The sequence below is a fragment of the Protopterus annectens genome, chromosome 4.part0 (genome assembly GCF_019279795.1).
Source record: "Protopterus annectens isolate FY-2018-M chromosome 4.part0, PAN1.0, whole genome shotgun sequence".
In the NCBI taxonomy this organism is placed as follows: domain Eukaryota; kingdom Metazoa; phylum Chordata; order Ceratodontiformes; family Protopteridae; genus Protopterus; species Protopterus annectens.
In genome coordinates, this window is record NC_056733.1 from 1,209,669,388 (window position 1) to 1,209,685,195 (window position 15,808).

The following is a 15,808-nucleotide window of genomic DNA, read 5'->3' on the forward strand; positions in this document are numbered from 1 at the left end:
TATAGAGTCACCTATGACTAGTGTGTTGGGTACGTTGTTTTGCCTTATTGGCTGTGGTTGAGTGGCACACTGAGTCTGTGGGCTATGTGTCATTTGGGTTGTGTTGGGGGGTGGAGGTTGCTTGCCTTTCTGCTTTGGAGGTCTCTGTTGCTTGAGCAGATTATTATTAAGAGCCTCCGTGAAGGTTTTTGTGTTTCTATGTGTGGATTTTGGTGGTGTAGATTTAGTGAGACTATGTGATGAGTGTGGTGTGGTGCAAGTGTTTACCTTCTCCTCTTGACTGTCAAGTTCAGTCTTGATTGGAGAGAGCTTTACCTCCAGTTTGGCTAGATAAGTGCATCTCTCACAGGTTGTAGTGTTGGGTGGTAGCAGGAGAGGGTTGTCTGTGTATACAAGGCAATTTCTACATTGCTCCAAGATGCCCAGATTCATCAGATAGACAGGAAAGAACACTGGGAGCTGACCCTTGGACATGCCTGAATAAAAAACTATTTTCCTCTAGATAAGTGAGGAAAGTGAGTACAAGAGCTGTTTTTCTCTAAGCAAGTGAGCAAATTAAGTACCAGAACTGTTTTCCTCTAAGTAATGAGGAAGGTTGAGTGCTGTAGTAATTATTAGGTTATTTAGTGCTTACAAGTTCTGAACAAGTGCTGATCAGGAATAAGCAAATTCAAGTGCTAAAACTAAGAATATGTATCTGAACTAAACTAGTTACAGGAAAGCGGCAAACAAGTGCAAATGTGGGATTTTAAACCAGAAAGTTGAGAGAGATGGAAAAACTGCTCAAACGGCCAATAACTACAATTTCTGGGCCAGAACCACTCCTTATGTGGTAGATAGGTTACCCAGTGCCTACCACTCCCACTGATAATCTAGAAGGCTTCCCTCCAACACAGAAAGCTTGGGGGAGGGCTCAGAAGCTTACATACAGTCCTGGATACAGGAAATCTGAATCTGGACTACACTAGTTGCAGGAAAGGTATTATATATATGTATACATATATATATATATATATATATATATATATATATATATATATATATATATATACATATATATATATATATATATATATATATATATATATATATATATATATATATATATATATATATAGAAAAGTAGCTAAAACAGCAGTCAAAACAATTCAAATGCAGTGCAAGCTAGCACACTTGAGTATGTAGCAATGTTAGACCAAACAGTTTAAAAAATTCAATTAAATTAAAAATGACTAAAAAGTGCAGAAGGAGTCTATTAGGTAGAATGAGGTAAAGAGATGGGACTGGGGGGAGTGTCCCAGATCAAATCTACAGTGGGGGAGGTATTATGTTTATGAGAGACAGTGCAGAAATACAAGGGACATCAGTTATGTTTCTGATTCTTTAGTTTTGGAGAATGCACTTGGCTTTTCTTGTATTTTGCTCTGTCCTTATGTATAAGCCAATAGAAAGTCTGACTACCCAATGGTACTTCAGTGACCAGACTTTTTTTTTCTATTGGTTTATGCTCAAATGATGAAAAGCATGCTGGTTGGGCTGTCCAATCAACATGCTCATTTTTGAATAGCAATGAGCCATTATTGTATAATAATGCTTATGCCACATTGGGCATTTTTGTCTTCTGTAGGAATTACATCTCAGATATGGGGGGGGGTTCAACCATCAGACAGCAGTGCAGTTGGCACTACCTTCAATATTGTTACATTGGGAAAGAGGTCAAAGTAGTCTGGATAAACAACTTGATAATATCATTGTTTATAGTTTTGAGGATCTAAGTGATGAAGAAACTATTACTAATACTGGTTATGTTATGCTTCCTGTTTTTCCTTTGATTAGCAAAAATATAAAATATATATATATGACACCAAGGCTGCCAACAAACATTTATGCTTATGAACAGAATTTATTTGCACAGAAAAAATTGTTTTGCTGCTAATTTTAAAGGTAAGCCTTAATATAAGTTGAACATTGAGCAGTGTAATCTGTGTGTGTGTTTGTATATATATATATATATATATATATATATATATATATATATATATATATATATATATGTTAAGTAGACAATACACAAATTATCATTTAAAAATAACTGATGAAGAGATAAAACAAATAAGAAATATTTGTAATTAAAATAGCTGGCAATATATGCAATAAATTATATATATATATATATATATATATATATATATATATATATATATATATATATATATATTCGATTCTCGACTGGAGAGCCTTCTGTATGGAGTCTGCATGTCCTGCCTGTGGTCGAGTGGCCTCCAAAAGACATGCATGAATGGACGTGCCTTCACTGAAGGTTGGGCATCGAGCTGGCCACTTGGCACCATAAAAATCGACTGCCAGTCATTAGCGGACCGGAGTTCTGCTGTGGTGACCCCTAACCGGGAAAAGCTGAAAAGACAAACACACACACACACACACACACATATATATATATAGATAGATAGATAGATATAGATAGATATATATAGTTCATAGCTATGTTTTTTAAAACCTAGCCATGCATCCAAAATCTGTAACAAGTTCCAGTACCCTTGCTTCATGTAGGCAGGGGCTTGGGAGAAGAAACATTTACAAACAGAGGGCTGGGAGATGAACCATTTACATGTTGCCTTTGTCCATTAGTTACATTGGTGCCAACCCAGGAAAGAATTGTCCAAGTTAAACTCAAATTGTGTTATGGTGGAACTCTGTTTTACATGGATGGGGAGCCTGTTCCATAGAAGGGGCATTCTCTGAGTTCCATATATCTCTCCAGCAGGTCCTGTTTATATCACAGACAAGATTTGCATCTTTAAAATGGGTAAATATGGTGCTGTTTGTTTTGTGGATATGCACAAATTTATGTGGAGATTATTATCTTTATGAAAGCAAATATACAAGCTAATTACAATATAGACAGCACACCCCTATGAGCAGACAAAGTGGTATGTGAATGTGTACTCAGTTAGACAGTAGGCAGAACTTCCACCAGCATGTGCCCCCAATGGTGACTAATTGCCCTTTTATGTAGCACAACTGACATCCACATTAAAGGTTATTATAGTCCCATTGTTCTCAGCTTTCATCACAGCAATAATTCAGTTCAATACACCCTTTTGCATGTACCATTGAACACATCTTCGAGGGATGACTTACTCAAGCATATTACTTTTGCCACAGTGAGCTACCACTCATCTTTTTAGCCATACCTATGTATTCTTTTTGTTGCACAACCATTAGGAGTTTACTGTGCAGAACTCCCTTCAAGGTGTTTTACAAGATGCATGTGTGATACGTGTTCCAGTGACACACCTAGTAAATACATACCTCAATGACAACATTGATGACATGGGTTATAGTGTGGACTGTGGCATAAATATGCCATGCAAACCTGTCAACTAGCCAGGGTTGATCATAATTTAAACTGCAGGTATAAAGATGCCCTCTTAATACCTCCAAAAGGTGTTAGTTATTGAGGAAGGTGTGTTTGATTCCCCTTATAGATTACTGATAAATCATTACAGCTGTACAAGTGTGCTCATGAAGAACATGTATACTAACTCACAATTGCATATTTTGTCAATGACACACATTGATGGTGGAATTATTCTGATATTGTCCATGATTGTGTGTGCTTCTGTTTGCTTTTGTCCATGAGCTTGTTGCTATGTGTCCCACTTGGAGGAGAACCGATGCTGACATTACATTCATATTCAAGCAACTCATTTTGCACATCTTCACAAACTGCACATACCCCCTAGTGTATATACCATCCTTGATAAATGTCCTCTCCAGCAATTATGTCAGGATGCTTATATCACAACCAATCATCTCCACTGATATGTGACCTTGTGTGACAATCTCATAATATTCAATAACTGTGTGATGTTTACTATACCCACACAAGAGGTGTAAACAGCAGTGTGTACTGTATCATATAGAGATGTAATTACTATTCATGCTACAACTGTCGTGTCTTGGTGGTGTATGTACATTGACATGCCCTTATCTGCTGTACATTATTCATTTATTTATTCATTTGCAGTTTAACTGGGAGAGTCCACTGGGCCAAGATGAGCCCTTTTTCAATGGAGGCCCAGGGAGAAAAGCTCCATGTACAGGCATATAAAACAAAAGTCAACAAAAATCAAAATGAATGAATACAGAAATAATACAAAGTATTTATATGAGCAGGATCATCAAAAGTTAGTTCAATGTATTACACAACTCTAAGTATATTGGTCTACTCTGATATTAACAAAAATCAAGTTGATATAGTGTAACTAGTATCAGTGTAACTTTACTGAACAAAATAATAAGTGGTCCTGAAAAACCTGGGTTGATGAGAATTAAAATTTTGAGTGGATTCCGAATGCCTACAATGTGAAAGGCAGAGAAGGGAGTAAAAGTAGTCAGAGAGAAGTAAAGGAGGAGAAAAGGCTTATATTAAATAAAGTTATGGAAGAGGAAGGTTAAGGGAGGTGGGGGTAGAGAGGGTAGTTGTGAGGAGGTTAGAAGGGGTAAGAGCAGGAACATTATCATGTTTCACTTGCCCTTTTTCACTGTCTTTATTCCTACAATTCATGTATGTGGCTCTTTTCATTAGAAAATCATTAGAGAATCATTAGAGCTGTGTGAAGTTCCCGGGTCTACTTTATTTAAATGAAAACACATTACGTCGAACACCACTCCATCGACACATATACACCGAGCCGCAAAATAATCGAATGCACAAAACCGCAAAACTCAAAATACTGAATTGTCATACTTGGCCAACCCCACCGCCCGAAGCATACTACCCACCCAAACAAAATAAAAAAACCACAAACATACACCAACCAAAACCCTACTTCTAACCCTACACTAAACCCCACATACACCACTATCTATGCACTTTCCTTAATCCCTCCTTAACCCTTAGGTCCGTAACTACCGCACACTTACCCTACGGAGCTATACCCAAACAAAATAAATAAACCACACACATACACTAACCAAACCCCTACCTCAAACCCTACACTAAACGTTAAATATATTACTCATCTTACATTACCTATCTATGCACTTACCTTAACCCGCACCCTAATCCTAACCCTAATGTCCGTAACTATCGCACACTTACCTTACAGATCTGTAGCTCAGACGGGCCAACCAAAACACTTCGACATTTCGAATTTCGCGGTTTTGTGCATTCGATTATTTTGCAGTTTGGTGTATATGTGTCGATGAAGTGGTGTTTGATGTAACGCGTTTTCATTTAAATAAAGTAGACTCGAAGTTTCCTTATGTTTCAAACAAACCACAATCATTCCAGTGCCTAAAAAGTCCACTATAACGGGACTGAATGACTATAGGCCTGTTGCTTTGATATCAGTGGTCATGAAGACTTTTGAGAGGCTGGTGTTAGCTCACTTGAAGGATATTACAGCTCCCTCATTTTAACCCCTTCAGTTTGCTTACTGAGAGAACTGGTCAGTGGATGATGCAGTTAATATGGGCCTGGACTAGATCTTGCAACATCTTGACAACCCAGGGACATATGCAAGGATTCTATTTGTGGACTTCAGCTCTGCATTTAATACAATAATTCCAGAATTTCTGTGCTTGAAATTCTCACAGCTTTCCGTTCCTGGTTCCACCTGCCAATGGATCACAAATTTTCTAACCAATAGGAAACAGCAGGTGGAACTGGGGAAATTCAGATTTAGCTATCGCTTGATCAATACAGGTCCCCCCCCAGGGATGCATGCTCTCCCCATTGCTATTCTCCCTCTACACTAATGACTGCACCTCTAAGACCCCCTCTGTCAAACGTATTAAATAAGTAGATGATACAGCTATCACTGGGCTCATTAGGAATGGTGATGAGTTTGCATACAGAAGGGAGGTTGAGCAGCTGGCCCTTAGGTGTAGTCAGAATAATCTGGAACTGAACACTCTTGAAACTGTGGAGATGACAGTAGACTTTAGAAGTGGTACTACACTATTATCCCCCCTCTTTATATTTAATTCTGCTGTGTCAGTTTTGGAAATCTTCAGGTTTTTGGGATCTATAATCTCCCGGGACTTGAAGTGAGGCTGCGGTGGTGCAGTGATTGGAGTTGTCACCTCACAACAAGAGGTTCTTTGGTTCAATTCTCAGTTGGGGTGCCTCCTGTGTGGAGTCTCCATATCCTCCCTGTGGTCGAGTGGACTTCAAAGACATGCAGGTAGGTGTGTGAGTGTGTGTACACCTTCTGTGAAGGTTGGCCATTGGGCTGGCAACTCGCACCATAAAAACTCCACTGCCAATCCTGAGTGGACCGGTGATCTGCTGTGGTGACCCCCTAACCAGGATAAGCTGAAAGATAACAACAATCTCCTGGGACTTCACAAAGACCCCATATGTCCACCACTAAGACCTATAGTGGCTGGACAAGGATGGTCAACAGAGCCATATATATATATATATATATATAGAGAGAGAGAGAGAGAGGAAACCATCCACCCACATTTTAATAACATAGGGCATATATTAAAAGACACAAAACATTTTTTGAATGACTTGTTTGACTTTTGTGATAATTATAAGAACTGTGAAGATGTGTATTTAGTAACTATGGATGTTACATCATTGTTTACTAAAATCCCTAACAGAGAAGGAATAAGTAACATAGAGCTGTTTTGTAAGTCTTGTAAAGAATTTAATGAAGGGAACATGGAAATTATTACCAAGTTGTTAAAGGCAGTTTTGGAGAATAACATATTTATGTTCAATGAAACTATTTATTGGCAGAGGCATGGCCTAGCTATGGGCACTTTATGTGCCAATAGCTACACCAATGCTGTACTAGCCATTTGGGAAGATGAGTTTATTTTAAGAGGGAGATACAGTCAACATATTTTATATTACTGTAGGTTTGTGGATGACCTTTTTTTGTTATGGGGAGGGACACAGATACAGTTTACAGATTTTTTTTGGCTATATTAATAACTCTACAAATTACTTAAAATTTTCAGTGGATATATCATTAGAAGAGGTTCACTTTTTGGATGTTAACATTAAAAAAGATGTGGAAGGGAGAATATATATACAAATTTATATAAGAAAGAATGTCACTGTGACAGTTTTGTGCACAGAACCAGTATGCACCATCCACATATATTTAAGAGTGTAGCACATAGCCAGTTACTTAGAGCATCAAGGCTTAATGCAAGAGCAGATGACTTTGAACAACAAGTTGAAAAATGAGTCAACATTTTGTAGCGAGAGGTTACCATAAGGATGAAATTAATAAAACTAGAGATATGGTGGTTGGAATGAGGGACAACACAGATTTACCATATTTTTCTAAAAAGAATGATATGTCAGTACAGACAACATATAAAAAGAAGACCGAAAATAAAATAAGATTTACCCTGTTTTATTCCACTGATGTGAGGCTATATAAAAATATAATTGAGAAGCAGTTGGAAATTTTGATGACAGATAAAGAAATTAGTTCCTTACTGGAACCTAGACCACATTTCGCACAAAAGAATATGCACTCTTTAAAGAGAAGACTTTGTTATTTTAAGAATTAAAATATATATAGGGAAATAGGAAATACACGCCGGGGATCACTTCTGTGTCTCTGCTCGATAGTGGCACAGGAAACTAACTTTCTTGGGTGGCGTAAGCCAGGGAACCTTGTTGGCTAGGCTTACGTAGGCCCTTGGGCCGATAGCCTAGTACCTGCCTATCAACCTATGAACCTATAAGGAAAAGGGATGGACACACTTGTCCATGTGGGAGATGCTCCATGTGTAAATATATAAGCAACAGTAATACGTTTTTATATCCAGACACAGGCAGGGAATATGTATTTAATATTTCAGATACATGTGCTTCAGAACACATTATTTATTTAGCCCAATGTTCAGTGTGTTTCTGTTTCTATGTAGATAAAATGGATAGAGCCCTTCCAGATCGTATCAAGAAACACATGTACCAGATACAGAAAAAAAGTGATGTTAGTGCATTATTTAAAGTAGTATGTGGAAAATGTACGATTTGTAGATATGTTACTCTACGTTTTGATAAAATTAATAATAATAATTTTGAAACAAATGAATGTTTTACTTGCAAAAGTGAGAGAGTTATATATGCTATTAAATGCACATGTAACAAATTTTATATAGGTGAAACCAAAAGACAATTCTCTTGTAGAATAAAAGAACACATAAGGGATGTTAGGAATAATAAAATAACTAGCCCTGTAGCCATACATTTTAATGAAATACATAATGGCAGTTTGGAGGGGTTTGAGACAACAATTTTGGATAGAGTAGTTTGTAATAAATTTATGGGTGATGAACAAGTGAAACAGATATTAAGAAAGAAAGAAGCATTCTTGATATTGAAATTTAATACTATGTCCCCTAGGGGACTGAATCAAGAATGCTTCTGGAAAAGCTTTGTGTAAATATGTAAATAGGTATGTGTTTTTTTAAGAAGCTGGTTTGAAAAGTGTATAATCTATGTAATTAATCAATTATGTTATTAATCAATTTATGATTTGCTATATATAGTTTGAGTGGTTTTTAAAAAGTGTACTCTGTTAAAGGCTGTTGGCCGAGGCGCTAGAGTTTTATTTCATCACTGTTTTTCCAATAAATTCCTTCTGAGGAGTTGCTGGCTTGCTGTTTGTGGTTTTTCAACTTTCTTTGCTGGCGGTGGTTTTTTATTATGACCAGTGATTCTTTGGTGGGCCTTCCTAGGATATTCCTAGATACTCCGGTGGAGATGTTACCTAAATCTATGGACAGTGCATCTACTAATGTAGAGGTTGCAGCTGGGTCGAATTCTACATGCAATGGATTTGTTCGCAACGAAGGAGGTAGTGTAAATGAAAGAGACAATGGGGTGTTGAATAAATGGACTAAGGATAGGAAGTTATGGAACCAAAATCCTTTTTCGAAAATTGGTAAAAAAGTAGACACTTTTCATAACCCTGAAATATCAGATATGTTGTCACGGATGGAGAAGTTGTTATTCAAAGAAACTGCTACATTTTTAAACTCGCAAAGTATGCAGAGATATGAGGAGTTAGAAATTACTCCTCGAGGGTTAAGAGCCATAAAAAACCCCTCCACACCGTTTGATTTAACTGTTTCTGAAGAGCGGGGGTTCCATGAAAGGTGGATTGTGGCGGCTCACAATTGCAGTTTAGAGTGGGTCCGTATTTTAGTTGAGCGAGATCTCTTTAAGAGACAGAAACTTAAAGAAGATATCAAAGGGTTATGTAAGGATATCACTAATATGATCTCACATGAAGAACTCCAATGCTTTTTGGTGAAAACCAATGAGCAGCTTGTTAATTACGAAAAAGAACTGATTGACAGAAAGAAAAACAAATTGGTTCGCGATATACGCGACTATGATAATAGAAGGGCGTTCCTGGTGGCGACCAATCCTAAGGGACGTAAACAACACGTTCAGTTTGAACAACAGAAGAAGTCAGCCCAGAATGCAGCAACAAGAGCGTTTACATCTGGTAAAAGTATTACTTCAGCTACGGAAGTTGAGACAGATGAAGATTTTCCATATTTGCCGCCTGCGGGGAACAACACGTATATGAATTCGTTTCGTGGAGGTTATAGAGGCAGAAAACGCAGCTGGAATGGGACAACACAAGGTTATTATCCAGAACAGCGTACGTTTCAACGGACAAGTAAACGAGGCAAATGGGACTAGTAGCGTTAATTGTTTATCTGTATGTGAGTATGTAGTGAATTTATCAGGTTTTGAGCTTTCTGAAGCTCAGATGTCTGTGTTAACTAAAGGGTTAAAATATATACCTACGGTTTTCCCTAGACTACATGAATTGAAAAGTGATATCTTCCGTTTTATACGGAAGTTAAAGTTAATGCATTATTTTGCTGTGGAAAATGTAAATTATAATGAAAATTGTGATGCTGATGAATTTAGCAGTAGTTCAAATGATAGTTTTTATTCATGCTGTTCCATGGAAGAAGACGAAATTGTCTGCAGTAATGCATATTGTAAGTTGAACACAGACAATATCAAAGCGAAAAGTGGTTTTGTTCCTTATTGTAACAATGAGACTATACTATGTTTAGATAAATTCTTAAATTTGAATATACAAATAGCTTATGACAAATTTATCAGTCTAAAGAAAAAAGATGTAAAATATAATTTGAATAAAAATGAGTGGCAGGGTTTAAATGATTTAAGTAAAAATGCACAAATGGTATTTAAACCATCTGATAAAGGTGGGAAGTTGGTTCTTATGAACCATATGCAATACCTAGCAATGTGTTATAAACACTTGAATGATAAGACAGTGTATCAGTGTATAAATATGTCAGAATATGAGAAAGCTCAAGCTACGTATATTGCATTAGGGGAAAAGGGCAAAAGATTACATTATTTTTCAGGCAAAGATGTGAAGGATAAGTTCGGCATTAATAATCCCAGAACGCCATGCTTCTACTGTCTTCCAAAGATTCACAAAGATCTGGTGAATCCACCAGGACGGCCGATTGTGTCAGCCAGTGGAAGTTTTTTGAATAACATCTCTTGCCTGTTACATGAATTCTTCATGCCAATAGTTAAAAAACTACCCTCATATGTAAAGGATGTTTTTGAATTTTTGTCAGTAGTAAAACAAGTGAAATGGAATAAAGAGATGTTTTTTATAGTAATAGACGTTGTGAGTCTTTACACAAATATTAAACATATGGATGGTGTTAGAGCAATGAAACATTTCTTAGGGGATAGTCCCTTGGTGGAATACGTTGTAGAATTACTTATGATGTGTTTACAGAATAACATATTTGAATTTGATGGGCAGTTATATAGGCAAAAACAGGGAACAGCGATGGGGGCTCCCTTTGCCCCTTGTTATGCCAATATATTTATGGGCCTGTTTGAACACTGTTATATTTATACCAATAAGTTTTTTTGCAAACATGTAATTAAGTATTACAGATATATAGATGATCTCATCTTCATTTGTAAAGGGGGTAGTGAGTTAGTTGAACAATTTATAGATCAAATTCAAGTTAATAGTATGGGAATAAAATTTGATGGATTACAGAAAGGTAATAAGGTAAATTTTCTGGATGTGGAATTAATAGGGGATAGTTACCAACATAAGGTGATATCCAAAATACATAGAAAATTTCCAGAAAGTAATAATATATTACATGGAGAAAGTTTTCATCCATTACATACTATTAAATCTATTCCATATACTGAGTTTAATAGAATAAAAAGATTATGTAGTGAGATGAGAGATAGAAATATTGAATTATTGGATAGTTTTCATAGATTTAAAGAAAGGGGGTATGATGAAATGAATCTTAAAGAAAGCCTGAATAAAGTGTTGGATAGCATGAATGAAAAATATAGTTTGGCATATTATAAGAAGAGAAATATAAGGGAACAGGATAGGAATATTTATTTTACCACTACATACTCTGTAATAGCAGAAGAAATTATTGACATCATTAAATCTAGTTGGAATATTTCAAAAAAAGAAGTAGATTGTTTGCAACATAAGAAACTTTCATTTTCTTTCAATAGGGGTAGAAATATTAAAGATTTTATAGTGCATAGTAGGTTTCAAAGGCCAAAAGTAGAGATAGCAGATAGAATAAAAGAAAAAGGTACAGTAGTATGTGGAAAATGTACGATTTGTAGATATGTTACTCTACGTTTTGATAAAATTAATAATAAGAATTTTGAAACAAATGAATGTTTTACTTGCAAAAGTGAGAGAGTTATATATGCTATTAAATGCACATGTAACAAATTTTATATAGGTGAAACCAAAAGACAATTCTCTTGTAGAATAAAAGAACACATAATGGATGTTAGGAATAATAAAATAACTAGCCCTGTAGCCATACATTTTAATGAAATACATAATGGCAGTTTGGAGGGGTTTGAGACAACAATTTTGGATAGAGTAGTTTGTAATAAATTTATGGGTGATGAACAAGTGAAACAGATATTAAGAAAGAAAGAAGCATTCTTGATATTGAAATTTAATACTATGTCCCCTAGGGGACTGAATCAAGAATGCTTCTGGAAAAGCTTTGTGTAAATATGTAAATAGGTATGTGTTTTTTTAAGAAGCTGGTTTGAAAAGTGTATAATCTATGTAATTAATCAATTATGTTATTAATCAATTTATGATTTGCTATATATAGTTTGAGTGGTTTTTAAAAAGTGTACTCTGTTAAAGGCTGTTGGCCGAGGCGCTAGAGTTTTATTTCATCACTGTTTTTCCAATAAATTCCTTCTGAGGAGTTGCTGGCTTGCTGTTTGTGGTTTTTCAACATTATTTATTTAGCCCAATGTTCAGTGTGTTTCTGTTTCTATGTAGATAAAATGGATAGAGCCCTTCCAGATCGTATCAAGAAACACATGTACCAGATACAGAAAAAAAGTGATGTTAGTGCATTATTTAAACATATTAGAGTGAATGACAACACACATCATTTTACTTTCTTAGTTATATGTAAAATATATGACAACATCAGAATGGGGACATTAGAAACAGGACAGAACAGCTTGAGGCAAAATGGATTATAAGACTGAAAGCAGATTCTGGGCATGGGTTAAATGACAGGATACCTATAAGACCAAAACTTAAAGCAAGATCATTGAATACATGAGATGTTAAGTCATTTTATGACATGCTTACTTACATCAAGTATTAGAGATTTTTTAACAGTATATGTTTATATTTGAGCACATTTTTATGTCTGTATATTTATATGTGCATTTTTTTATATATGTATTTTTTATACATGAGTTTTTTTATGTCTTTGTTATGCATTATATTTTTTTAGAATCATATTTTCACAGTGAAGGTCTGAATATTTTTACTTAATGAAGGATGTTTCTTTAAGATGATTGTGATTTAATTAGTTGGTTCAAGGTATATAAGATACACAGTAGACAGCATGCATTTGTATCTGAAGAAGCAGAAGTTATCTGTGAAAGCACTTATACATCTGTGGTTGAATAAAGATGAGTTTTTTACACTGGAACTACCTGTCATTTTTTGGACTACAAGTGTTTTACATTTAATTGCAGTTTTCCTGGTGGACTGAAGCATCTAGTAAGGAAAGTTTGTTTTTTTTACTTACTATTAACTATATGGTTTTCTTTTACTTATTTGTCACTAGATTTGTTCTCTTTTTGCCTTCCTGTTTTAGGGAAGGTGGAGAGAGAAGAGGAAAGATGGGGAAGGGGAAACGTAGACACTTCTCTTACTATCTTATTAAAATTAAGGTTACTATAAAACTATATTCAGTTATTGTAACTCAAAAAATGTTTATTAAGTATCTTCTCTTACTTAGTTTAATGTGGCTATCTACTCTATAATTTTAAGTGACTCCAAAACAGCATATTATCTAACAATCATAGCAGTTGAATATAAGTCTATCAGGCTATTTTTGCTTTGTTACAGATAGTAATAAATATCTTCAATATGCAAGTATCTTGAGTATAGTGAGAAGACAGACTGACCTAACCTTAATTGTTTTATGACCAGTAATTTTAAGAGAAAGGGAAGAGTGAAGGAAGGGGAAAAGGGAAAAAAAGAGAAAATGTGTAAACATCTGTACACTTATTCATATATTATACAAAGAAGTAAATGTAAATAAGAAGGAAGTGGTGAGAGAGAAGGGGAAGGAGGGAGGTAGCGGAGAATGAAAGGGAAAGAAAAAAAGAAAGGAAAGGAAAAAATGGGAAAACATAGCCTGTCGAGTACCTAGAAGAGGAAAGAATATATATGTAAATGGAGTATTTAAATTCTATTGTTTTTGCATACTATTGTAAACTGCAAACAAGTTAAGTTACCTACATTGTTTCTATACATACTTAATCCTAGGATGAGTACATCAATACTTATTCAATACAACAGTATGGATTTGCTGATTACAGTGCTGATTTATTATATCTCTTTTATCGGTAATATCGTATGTTCATGCTGTTTTTCTACTCTTGATTTTCACTGAAACTGAAACCTAAATTCATGTTAATAGATTATGTTTATTATTTGTATATTTTCAAGAATAATTCTTTATTAAGTTATATTTTAATTATCAACAACTTACTTATACTTTTAAATTGATTCATGATATATAACACTTGTTTTCTTTATGAAGCCAAATCAGTTTTACTTAGAATATATTCATCATCTCAGACATATGCTGATTGATGTTGCTACTGGATAGGAGGTTAATTTGAGTGATTATATGTCACTCAAATTGGGAGTATCAAAGTCCAGATGGGTTTGGGGTGGTTATAATGTTATTTGTTTTTGTTATAAAAGTTTACTATTATTTTTCCTGACGTTCTCCACAATACATGGAAAAAGTAACATTTTATACATACTATTTTCAACTTTACTGCTTTGCCTTAAATATAATGAATCATATAGTATTCCTTTATCTTTCAATAATAAAATATGGTTTTAGGCTAAATATTTTTTTGCATAAATATAATGCTAGACAACTTTGTTAAAGAATATTTCAATCAATATTAATGGATTAAATAATCCAAGTAAGAGGGGAAGTCTATTTAAATATCTCAAATTACATAAAGCCCAATTAATATTCCTACAAGAAACGCATTTGAAGATGGAGGACTTATCCAGACTAGATACCAAATCATATTCAGTTAGTAAGTTCAGGACATACTCAGAAGAAAAGAGGAGTAGTTGTTTTATGGAACAATACTTTACCATGTCCAAAGACAATTAGCACCTATATGGATAAAAAAGGAATGTTCTGTCTTGTCACTGTTGAATTTAATAACAACATTTATACCCTAATAAACCTTTATTGGATCCCAGGAATAGATATCAATACAGTGAAACAGCATCTTGACCATATTCTGCAACTTTCTAATGGATATATTATAATAGCAGGTTATTTTAGCTGTATTTTAGACAACAAAGACTCAACCTTTCATAGTAAAAGAAGAATTACAGCTTCAGCCAAATCGTTGAAGGATTTTTTATAGACATACCTATTGAAAGATATACATATCTTTGCTGATTCTAACTCTTTAGCCTATATTTTTTTCACACAGACATAATACTTATTCAAAGCTAGACAGAGTTTTATTCTCTAATGATTTGATAGATTCTTTAATTAGTACTAAAGTGATTGCTTGTCCATTATCTGATCATAATTCAATCATTTTTGAATTTATTGTTAATTCAAACTACAATATTCAAATAAGAAGAATACATGCATATATCACAAAACTGAAAGATTTTAAAGAATTTATAAAATTAGAAACTCAGAATTTTATAGACCTAAATAACACTAATGATACATCTGAAACTTTTGTATGGGATGCCTTAAAAGTGTATCTTTATGGGACAATTATTAATTGGTATCACAATAAAAAGGGGATGAACAACTACTTGATATACAACATAAATTAGATACTTTGAAACTTAATCAAGAGGGAAATATTGATAAAAATTATAACAAAAGAGAAATAAATTCAATGAATAATAAATATATAGAGATATTAAACCATAAACCATGATTATATTAGAGAAATTTAAGCTTTTAAAATTTTCCACTAATCCTAGATCCCTAAATGCACTAGTCAATAAAACTAAAAGACTAAATAAATTTAATCATATAAATGAAATATTTCCCCTAAAAAGAAAAAGATGGTTTCAGATTTACAGAATATCTTAATCGAATTTAGAGAATTGTTTTATTAATTTAAATCAGCAACCCAAGATAATTGACTCTTATCAAAAGATCAAATCCTTTATTA